The sequence below is a fragment of the Zonotrichia leucophrys genome, chromosome 3, assembly GCF_028769735.1.
Source record: "Zonotrichia leucophrys gambelii isolate GWCS_2022_RI chromosome 3, RI_Zleu_2.0, whole genome shotgun sequence".
Classification (NCBI taxonomy): domain Eukaryota; kingdom Metazoa; phylum Chordata; class Aves; order Passeriformes; family Passerellidae; genus Zonotrichia; species Zonotrichia leucophrys.
The window spans coordinates 91910548-91921647 of NC_088172.1; positions in this window are offsets into that span (position 1 = coordinate 91910548).

Genomic DNA, 11100 nt, shown 5'->3' on the forward strand with positions numbered 1-11100 from the left:
CACAGGCCCAGTGCGAGCTGCTCTTTGGCCCGGGTTATCCCTGTTCCCAGCGTGGCTGGGTGTGCAGAGAGACTGACCCAGCACGGCTGGAGTGCGGCTGGAGCCGGCCTGGTGTCATGGCAGAGGTGCCAAAGGCCCCAGAGGAGGGATTTTTCCCAAAGGCCTGGGTGGATCTGCACAGCCCCGGTCAGAGGAGCTCCCTGAAGTAACATTCCCCTCCCCTCAGCCAGGGCTGTCACACACGCTGTGGGCAGGTGGGGGTGGGATCCCATTGCTTGGATTTGCCTGGGATCCCAAACCTTGGCCAGAAGTGTGCCCCAGGCTGGGGCTGTGCCTGGTGGTGAGCTTTGCCCGGGATGTTCACTGCTTCACAGGCAGGCACTGAGCCAGACCAGGGGCACTCAGCTTTCCTTATCTGTGCTGATAAACCCCTCCTGCCATCCTTTGGCCTCCCACAGTGAGCAGGTTCACCATAGGCTCCAGGAGCTGCCGTAGCCTTGAACTCCCTGGTTTCAATTCCAACGTAAAGACAAACCCACTATTCTGCTGCCTTCACTGGGCACCCACCAAACTGGAAGGCGCTGGAGGAAGGCAGCGGGGATTGCTGGGTGTGAAAAGGAAAAAAACCCAAAGGAACTGGTGCTTTCAGGATGATACTGCAGTCAGGAAGTGGTTTAAGAAACAGTGTTGAAGTTCAAAGTGAGAACATGGCACCGGTTTTTCCTCCAGTGCTGTTATTTACACGTGGTTCTGGAGCATGACAATGTATTCCTGGTACAGAGCTGCCACTTCCTGCTCTTGCTAAAGACTCTCACACAGAGCAGAAGTGGAGGCAAATGTTGAAAATCTAACAAACAAATCATGAAAATGAGGACAGATCCCAGCTCTGGAAGGCTGCAGGATGCACTGCTCTGTAAACCCACGCCACGAAGCTGCTGGGGGACTACAGTAGCAAAGGCAATAAAAGGGAAGGATTCTCCTTCCTGCTCTGTGCAGGCAGCAAATGGCTCCCAAATATTGTGCACAGCCTGTGAAATCACCCAGACCTGAGCTGTGGTGTCTCCAGCTCCAGGCAAAAGCCAGGTGGAAACCCCTTGGGGAATGGGTGCTCAGAAACATTCTATTGTACTGGGGCTGAACAACAACGCCAGAGGCAAAGCCCTGCCTGATTCAAGGCAGAGATGAGCTCAGCCTGGAAGGTCTGAATCCCAGCTGCTCTGTGAGTGCCTGCAGGGCCATGGCTGGGCCATGCTGGCAGCTGCCATCACCCTCAGCATCAGCTCTTGGAGGGACAATCAGAAACACAGCCAGTTCCTCCAGCAGGGCGCTCCAGTGACTGTGCCACAAACGTGAACATCCCCAAACCACACAGACTGAATGAGCTGTCAAAGGGGAATTTCCTCCCCCTGCAGCCTGAACTCTCCTTTACTTCTGTTAATGACTGCACATGAAGGAATCCAGATGTTGAAAACAGCAGTCAGGCCAAAAAGCTGGCCCCGTGTCCGTGTGTGACACTTCCCCTCTGTCCTGGCTGGCTGGGCTGGGAAGGATCAAGAACCCAGCTGAGCAACAGAGTGCATTGGCTGAACAGCTGCCAGCAGCCACAGCAGCTCCCCAGCCAGAAAGCAAAATCCCACCTGGAGCAGGCAGGAATAATTGTTGGTTAAAAATAAATAGACTGAGCAAACATTGCAGCTCTTCATGGCTCTGAAAATCAACATCAAAATTTTAAGAAGGCAGTAAGAGGTGTGCTTGGAAAGGGGATTTGTAAAATGGTACCTTGGTCACCACAAGGGAGTGCCACCCACGCTGAGCCAGGGAGGATCTCGTGCCAGGGACAATTCTGCAGGGCTCAGTTCATCTAGTAACACATTTATGGGGATTTTCAGCAAATAGGTCAGCCTGCAGTGGGACAAGACCTTAATATCCCCTGGTGAGTCTCTTAGTCACCAGCCTCCATCAAAACCCTCCTGGTTGGGGCATTTGTGCCCAGCTGGGGTGATTTGTGCGTGGCTTTGAAGTCTCCAGCCCTGGTTTGGATGGCAGTGGCTCACCTGGTGCCAGCCCTGCCCTGGCAGCCTGCTGGCCATGGAGCACAGGGCTGAGACAGGCATTCTGTAAATGCAGGAGTAATTTGGCAGCTGGGCTCATGGCAAATGATCCTAATGAAAAGCAGCTGTCTCATGCCTGTAAATAGGATTGTCTATGCAGCACTTTGTCCTAATAGAGTAAAATCAGAAGATAGGAATTTTATATAGAAGAAGAGTTGCAGTCTCAAATCTAAGCTCTACTGACAGGCCAGCACCATTGCTTAGAGCAGGAGGGTTTAGAGACAGCCAAAAAAACCTCAGCACAGTAAATCAGGGTACCTCAAACAGCTTTAATACCCTCCCCTGCTCCCAGCCACTCTGTAAAACCCTCTAGCAAAAGACAGAATTTATATCACACAAGCCTCTCCAATCCCAGCCTCCCCTTGCTCTCCCAGGCTGGTTCCTCTGCCAGGCCCTTGCTGGCCTCCCCAGGCTCTGGCTGCTTTGTGCTGAATGACCACAGAGAAGGCCAGCTCAGCCTTCCTCCCTGAGCAGGCACTGATCCAAGGCACAGCCTGTCTGTGGCACGGAGTGAGTGGAACCTGGGGGACACCAGGATGGTGAAGGGTCTGGGGGTGAAGCCGTGTGAGGAGCAGCTGAGGCCTCTTGGTCTGATCAGGCTGGACAAGAGGGGACCGAGGGGAAACCTCAGTGGGGTTTCAGCATCCTCACTGGGGCAGCACTCTCAAGGGCAGTGACAGTGATGCCGAAATTCACCAGAAAATAAACTTTCCAACACAGTTTGAAGCATTAGAAATCTGGCATCCTCTGTCAGCACAGGACACACAGGACGATGTCTCCTTCAGTCTGAGGTGTGCGGTGAGACTTTGCAGCAGGGTTTTTATTCCATCATCATCATCATCCATATTCCTTACAATGTGCCTCCTAGCTTATACACAAACATCACTTCTCCTAGAACTAATTTGCATGCATCAGTCTCCTACTGGAAGGCCTTTTATGGTCCTGGAGGGTCATCTAGAGGGGTCTCTGGTGGTTGTACTCACTGAATCCTTCAATATTACACGTGGCCTTTCCTTCAACATATTTTTGGGCATGCAGTGTTGTTTCTTGTTACATAATTTGCCAAAAACCCACTACAGACCTCATTTTCAGTTTCTCCACACATACATTTCCAGCTACATTTATCATCCTGAGTGCATGCCTTTACATCCTTTCATCTTTTCTGCTAGTTAGTCTTTAGGCTCTGCCCAGCAACTTCAAGGGAGCTGAAAATTTCTATTCTTTATGTTATTTATCAACAGGACTTGAGGAAATGGTATGAAGCTGAGTCAGGGAAGGTTTAGTTTGGTATCAGGAAAATCCAGTGCCTGCTGTGTGTAAAAAAGCCCACAAGTTTTTCCCGTGCTCCTGGCTCACTCCCACTGAAGACCCCCGTTTGCTTTTCCAGGCTAACTCTTGATTCTGTAGCTCTCTCTCAGGCCTTTCCTTCCCAAATCCAGGGCTCACACCTCACACAGACTGCAGCTGCTACGTGTGGGCCCCTGTGTCTCCTTCTGCACCTTCTGCAGTTCACCTCTGTCCTTTTGGGATGAGCAAACCCAAACTGTGTGCATAGTGAAAATATGGATGGGCTGTGGATTTACTGCGTGTCAGCCCACTAAGATATGGGCTCCAGCTGCTAAGAGCACTTGGAGCTCCTCTAACTCTTTATCCTGCTTCTTGAATACCAAACTATTTTTCCTCCAAATGTATGTTTATAAAGATTTTCAGATCTTAACATGAACAAGAATCCCCTGGAGCTGAGGCTGGCATCATGCCGAGCTATATATCACTGTAAAAGACAAATTCCAGACCCTGGGATATTCAGAACAGACCAGAATAAAAGGAAAAGAAACTCGAGAGGAATTTAAAAAGAAGTAGGTGGGAGGGATGTTTAATGTAATGTTAAAGCAGCGCCAGGTTATTCAAGCAGATGCCAGGTGACTAAATGAAAGGCTGGTTGTTTTCTTCTGCAATTTGTGCCCTTTCCTTTCACAGATCTCCCTTCTGGGGATAGGAACAATAACATCAGCTCTGGAGCACCGTGTTTATCTGCTCACTCTCACAGAACTACACCCACACGGGTGATCTGGAGTCTGTTTGGGCCCCCAGAGACATGCAAGGTGTAAACATGCATCTGGAAATAAACCATCCACGGGTTTTTCAAAGCCACTGTGCTTCACTGGAAATCACGGACAAGATACAGACAGAGGGGGGAAAAAAGCCTCTAAAATATTTCTGTGCACCAGGTACAGGCAGGTGAAGGCATCATTTACCCCTTCAGCTGCTCCTCATGAGGCTGAGCCTGGCACCATTCCTGCCCTGACCATTCCTGCTGGGCTGGATTGCCAGGGGAAGGGCACAGCTGCTGGGTCTGGAATCCCACAGCCCTGGAACAGCTTCTCCAGCCTGGTGAAACTGGGAGAGGTGGTGACTGCATCACCTGGGCTTCTCCTGTTTGCTGCACTGCTCTGGGACACTGCCCTGCACATTCACTGGTCAGGAAGGTGGGGAGTGACTCTCCTGGGTTGTGCAGGAGCCTCCTCACAGGATGGATGTCAACAGGATGGAATACAAAGATGGATCTTCTCGAGCAGGCTTCCCACTCAGCAAATGTGGCTTAAGGGTTTCCTGAGCAGGGCTGTGCTGAGTGTCCCTATCCTCATCTGACCTTGGCAATCTCCTGCAGAGATCTGAGCACTTCCACGTCCTGTTTGGATGAGGGACAACAGAGTGTCACTGGATTCAAGCACAGCTTTCTCCATGGAGAGGTTGAACTGCAGCAACTCCCCTTGCTTCTCCAGGCAGGAGGCACAGAGAGCTACCCAACACAAAATAAAGAGGGAAATAACTCCATCCAATGCCCTTGTTCTTTGGAGTCACATGAGGCAAAGGGCTGAATCATAGACACAGGGAATGAAGGACTCTTATTATTATTAAGTGCCATTAAAAATTCCAGTACAAAACTCATCTGTGTAATTAGGTCAGTATCAATTACCCTGATAGAATGATTCAGGTATCTCCAGCATTAAACACCAGCTACATACAACAAACATCCTCAAGGAGGGAAAATCCAGAATGGACTAGCTGGGAACAAGCAAAAATAAATGTAGGAAAGATGTCACACTCTTAACCACCCACACAGAGCAGGAGGTCCATGTTCTCTCCTAAAACACACTCAGAGTATGGAAAAAGCACAGGCAAGCAGGAAAGGACCCTCACATGTGCTGGAAGTGCCTGGAAGTGGAATAAGGACCAGGCATCCTCTGAGATTCAGTACATTGGGTCTGTGCCAGTTCCTCCTCCCAAGAAGGCACAGGCACACATTTCACTTCACTTTCCAGCAGGCAGCTGCAACTCCATCACACAGGATGGCTCAGGCCACACAGAGGAGAGCTGGGAAATGTAACAAATTATGGCATAAGCAAATGCTATTTCAGTGTAGCAAATTGAAGGATGTCTGTTCCAAACTTAGATTAAATGTGAATATTCTTGAAAAGTCTTTAGATGCTTCAACTAGAGGTTCAAAGACAACCCCTCCATAATGCCCCTACTGTGGCATTCACTTTCTGGCAGCTTTGAACCCAATTTTTTCATATTTAATATTGTTCCATTTATAGTTAAAATGGATCATCTTGTTGTCCAGTGGGGAAGAAAGCACAGGAACTAAAAATGAGAAAGCTGGAGAAGAATAAATGGAAAATCAGCATTGAATAAGACCTGCTGGCATGTATAACATGAAGATACACTTCATGGAGGAAATAAAAACCCTGTTCAATGCATATATAACCACTGACTACCTATAAACCTCCAGTTTTTCCTGTCATGCTTTGTTACTAAAAGATCACCAGGGCATCAGGTTTAAGTTGTATCACTGATGGCTGTACCAGCAACACCCCCTGGGCTGGTCCAGTCCAAAAAGCTACTGAAGATATTCCCAGTTGTCACTCAAATTGTATCCAGGGAGGAGGCAGCTGACTGACAATCTTCTCATTCTTGGAGCACTGGAAGCTGCATGTTCATACTGCACAGGGTTTGTTCTAGAGCCCTTTGCCAGTGAAGGTAAAAAAAAAACCAAAAAAGACAAATTTCTGGCAGACAGTGCTGCTTCTCACCAACCACTGTGGTCTAAAGTAGCTTCTAATAATTAAAGGCTCTCATGAGCTCCCAGAAGTGTTTTGTTCTTCCTCTGAGGGGCTGGAGGGCCGATGGAGCCCTGGGTAGGTCCAGCTCTTCCTCGAGCACACATTAGAACAATCCAGGTTCTATTTTTATGGAGAAGAGATGACAGCTCTAAGAACAAATTCCCAGACCAGCTTCAACAAGGAGCCTCTCTGAAAACTGAAGGGCACAAACAAAGCTCACATCTCTTGAAAGCCATCCATTTCCCAAGTATCACAATGCATGGCTCATGTTTCAGCTTTCTTCATAAGGATACTCATTATCTGCTGCTGAGCATCATCCCTGCTGGCACTGTACCAAAATCATGCAGGACAGGCCTAAGGAAAACAATTCACTTGGCCTCTGTGGCATTTATGTCCTCATAAACAAAGTAGTCAACAAGTAACAAGATGATGAAACTCTTAGGTCCCTTGGGCAGCAGCCAAAAGCTGCTACATCTGAAGCAGAAGTCTGTTTTCTAACATATGAGAAAGATTGAAAGGAAAGGAAAATGAGACAATTTCCTTTAGATTTTTAACTTTAAAAAATTTCTCCCACTTCCCACTGTGACTAAATAAGATATCCACCAAAGTGAGGGTTCATTTTTTTTAGTTAATCTCAGGATAGTATTTCCTACCCTGGCAAGATTTTTTAACATCTGTAGTGGGGATTTCTTCCCACCCATTGCTCTGCCCCCATCATTTGTTTCTCAAAAAGAATTTGTATGTGTTTGAATATGGGACAATAAGAAATGCAAACAGACATGCAAATTTTGGAAGAGAAGAAAAGCACAAGGGGTCTCCAGGGACATAAACATGCTTCTGCTTTCTTCAATGTTGCTGAAGAATAATTCAAATCTCAGTTTGAATTAAAGTTTTGCTTTAATAGGAGGCTCACAGGTGAGCTTTCAGGTCTGATCTGCCAAAGACAGGTGAGAGCCTCCCCACTTGGCCAAGCAGTTCTATAGACTGAGCATAAATACACAACTATTTCCAGCTCTACCACAATCTAATGTTACAGGATTCCAGGAAAGCAAGAGCACAAAATATTAACTAGAATGATCCTACAGGTAAGAAGACAGAGAAGTGGCTTGAAGGATGATGTTTTCTCAAGTCACAACTCAAATTTATTGCACAAAGGAAAGGTCCGTGTTCTTAAATCTTGGGACTTCCTTTCAGCAGGACTTTGAAATGCTCAGCACACACAGGCATCCTGGCTGATCTGCCAGCACAGTGGGGATGTAATGTCCCCAGAAAAAGGGAAAATTTGGGTTGTCACGAGACATTGACTTTTCTGGAAGAGGGGGAGTATCAGTGATAGGAGTAGTGAGGAAAAAAACATGACACATTTAAGACAAGTGAGGAAACACAAATGAATCATCTTTGCAGAATTCAGGCAAAATTTATCCAGAGGGATGGAGGAAGAGGGGGAAAGGACACAAAAATACAGCCACAGCAAATCCAAAACTGCAGCTCTGGTCTTAAAAATATAACAGGAGATGTCTGGGGATTATTTCTAATCCCTGTAGAAACTCTCTCCAAATCTGTCCAGAGCAGTTTTGTTTAAAGAAATTGCAATGGCAGGGGCAGTAGAAAAGCCAACTCTAAAATCAGAAAATTCTCAGCTTGTTTGGCAGCTCAGCATCTTTCCTCCATTTACTCCCCTGTTTGAAACAGATTGAAATCAGGCTCTGATAGAAATGATTTTCTAAATTTTTTGTAACTTTCTCAGCAAACCTTGAGGTTTAGTGGAGGGGCAAGCACAGTGTTCACCAAGAGGTGAGAGAGATGAGGGGACAGAGGGAACAAAAACATGTGACAAGGCAGGAAAGATGGATTCATTTAGATGGAGAGCTTGGCAGGAAAGACTGCAAATGACACAGGCTGAACACACAGAGGTAAATCAAGGAGCTTGGAAATTAGGAGGCTGATTTGAATTGTCTCCATATAAAATTTGAAATTCTCAAATTTATCGTGATTTATCTGACAGAAAACTCACTGTGCATTCATCTGAAGCACATAGCTCATGTCTAAAGTCTTTAGGCTTTAAGGCAACTTATATATATATATATAACTGCAATAACATGAAAATACAGAAAACTGAGCAAAAATTGAGGTCACAGGTTCCATACCTACACAGACATTTACAGAGCCTGAAATGATGACTGACATCCCAAGACTAACTTAAGCCCAGCTCACCAGGTTGAGCCAGGTGTTATTAGACAGGGAACAAATGTTTTCATTGACAAATGGAAATGGACTCTCTATCTTTTGAAAAGGCTGGCCTGCAAAGCCCACAAGGTGCTGCTCAGCCTCGGCAGAATCCAGCCAGAGCTGTTTAAACACTACTTAGAGCAGGCTGAGCCAATACAAATATAAATTGTGATTAGCAATCAAATACCTGCTCTGAGCACAACAGAAAAACTGACCTGCTCAGTATTTCATCACTCCTGACATTTTGAAAATTTGCTTCCAGAACTGTGGTTTACTTTAATTCTCACTCCCACTCCTGTTCTCACCTTCATCCAGCAAGGAGGAGGGCAACAGCTTTAAAAAGTTAGAGGAAGAGAAAGAAGAGAATTTGAAGAGTGTTTTGTGCCGGGGCTGACTGACAGCCCTTGCTCCATTCAGAACCACCTCCATGATCTCTGTCGATGAAAGGGATCCATTAAGCAGCTCTCCCTGCCCCATTTGCTTGCTAAGTTGGTTTCATGACTATTCTGAGAAGGAAATAGTTCAGCGCAGACATGAACTCATTTGGATTGGTGCCCTCAAGCAAACGCAACTGGAGTGGAAATCTTACACATATGAGGTGCAGCAAGGCAGAAGGGAAAGGAGGCCGAATTTCAGGGGATTTCAATGCTGGCTGCGGGCTAGATGAGAACAGCAGCACCAGATAAGGGCTGGATTGCTCACTGCTGCATCACAAAGCCCCACATTCAGCATTACCTGCAGGAGGAGCCTTGCTGACTTGCATACCCAATGCCAACCTTCCAGTGAATTCGAATGGGCCTCTTTCTTGTGCTTTCCAGCCAAAACCCTTTTTGAAGTTTGGCTTTCTGTGCTCCCAACATTGAAAAGAAAAGGACTGCCAGGAATTCTCTTATCACCAGCCCTGTCAAGTGCTACATTTCACACAATCCTGCATAACAAAACTGGTAGGGGAGGAAGGGATCCAAGTGTAAAATGCAGTCAGGCCAAGGAACCAGCTGGCAGAAAACAGGGACTCCATCCTCTGGAAGATAAACCTTATAATTTGTGCATTAATTATAGCTCATTTACCTTCCTTATCCTGTGTTTTCTCCTCCCAACTGGATTTTGAAGCAAAGGCCTGAGCCTTTATACAAACAAGCTAATGGATTCTAATGGCTCACCCTGATGCAGCATTATTTAATCATAGCAGCACTTCATTTTCCCTGCTGCATTCAGGGAAGAACAAAGACTGCATCCACACTCAGCTGTCTCAACCAAACACATCTTATTTCAGTTTCCAAATTCCATTCTTTTTATTGTAGTCAAAGTTTCTCTTGCCTTCATCTTAGTAGACTCCTTCCCTTAAATTTCAGTTGTATTTTTTCTTAAATTAAAGTATTTAACAGCATTTAAGAAAGATACAGTAGAATGTAGCAGTTACAGGTTGTTGCACATACTTTTTAAGGACTTTTCACCTTTTGTATCCCAGCTGTCTCCAGATCCCAATCCCATCGTGCTTTTGGATGCATTGTGTTCTTTTATCTGTTATTTATTTCCCTTACTCTTCACTCCACACACTCCCAATTATTTGCCAAGACAACTCTTTCTCCTGGGAGTGGAGCAGGCAGAGCCACCAGTGCTCCCCCACACCTGGAGTAAACAAGTGGTCTGGCAGATTTCTGCCCCAGCACCACCTGCTCAGCCTTGTCCTCTGCCCTCCCTCCTGTCCCTTTGAGGGTGGAGAAATTTGGGAAATGCTTTCTCACAGCATTTCTCCTCCCCAGGTGCCACTCAGCCTGTTTTTCCTTATTATCAGGCATGTCCCACGCAAGAGACCTGGTTTTTACCTCATGGTTGCCAGGAAAGGTATAAATTAAATAATTAATGCTGGCACTCCACCAATCACAGCCGTTTCACTTAACATCCCATGTGCACTCCACCCTATCTTACTCACACCATTTAATTCCTGGGCTCTTTTCCTATCCCTCTTTTTGCTGCAATCCTCCTGTTTGTGTTTGATCCTCCCACAGACCTCAGCAGTTTTATTCAGTGCTCACTTGTCTCTGCCTCTCTTTCCTCTCCAGCCTCCACTCTCCCCTAGCACCCTCCTCTTCATCTCTGCCTCACCTTTTCTCTCTCCCCCTTCCTCCTTCCCCCACACCAAGACTTAACACTACCCTTGCATCTCTCACCATCAGCATAACTTATTTTCTTTCACTTGGCCCAAATCATGAATATTTAAAGAAACAGGGTAGGAAGTCATTCATGTAAAACCTGCAGCACTTTCAGAAAGGTGTCACTTCCCATGACAATGACAAAGCACAAGGGTCAAACCTCTCAGCACAACACCAGAGCACAGCCTGTCGTTTATCCATGCTGGGGTCAACATGATCATCTACAGAACAAAGAGGTGGAAGACCAGAACACCTCACCCCTCTCCCTGGACAAATAAAGCACCCCATTTTTTCCAGGTATACGAAGGAAATGAAAAGGCAAAAAAGAGCTGTTGCTGCCAAGTTGTTTCAATCAAAAATTTAAGTGCCAACTATTCAATCCACTCCTTGACTCCTTTCAATTGCACCAGCAATGGTATTGTACAGGCAATTATTTCTGTACTTACTGTTTGTCCCAAGGCACTTAATGTCACCCTTGCTTTC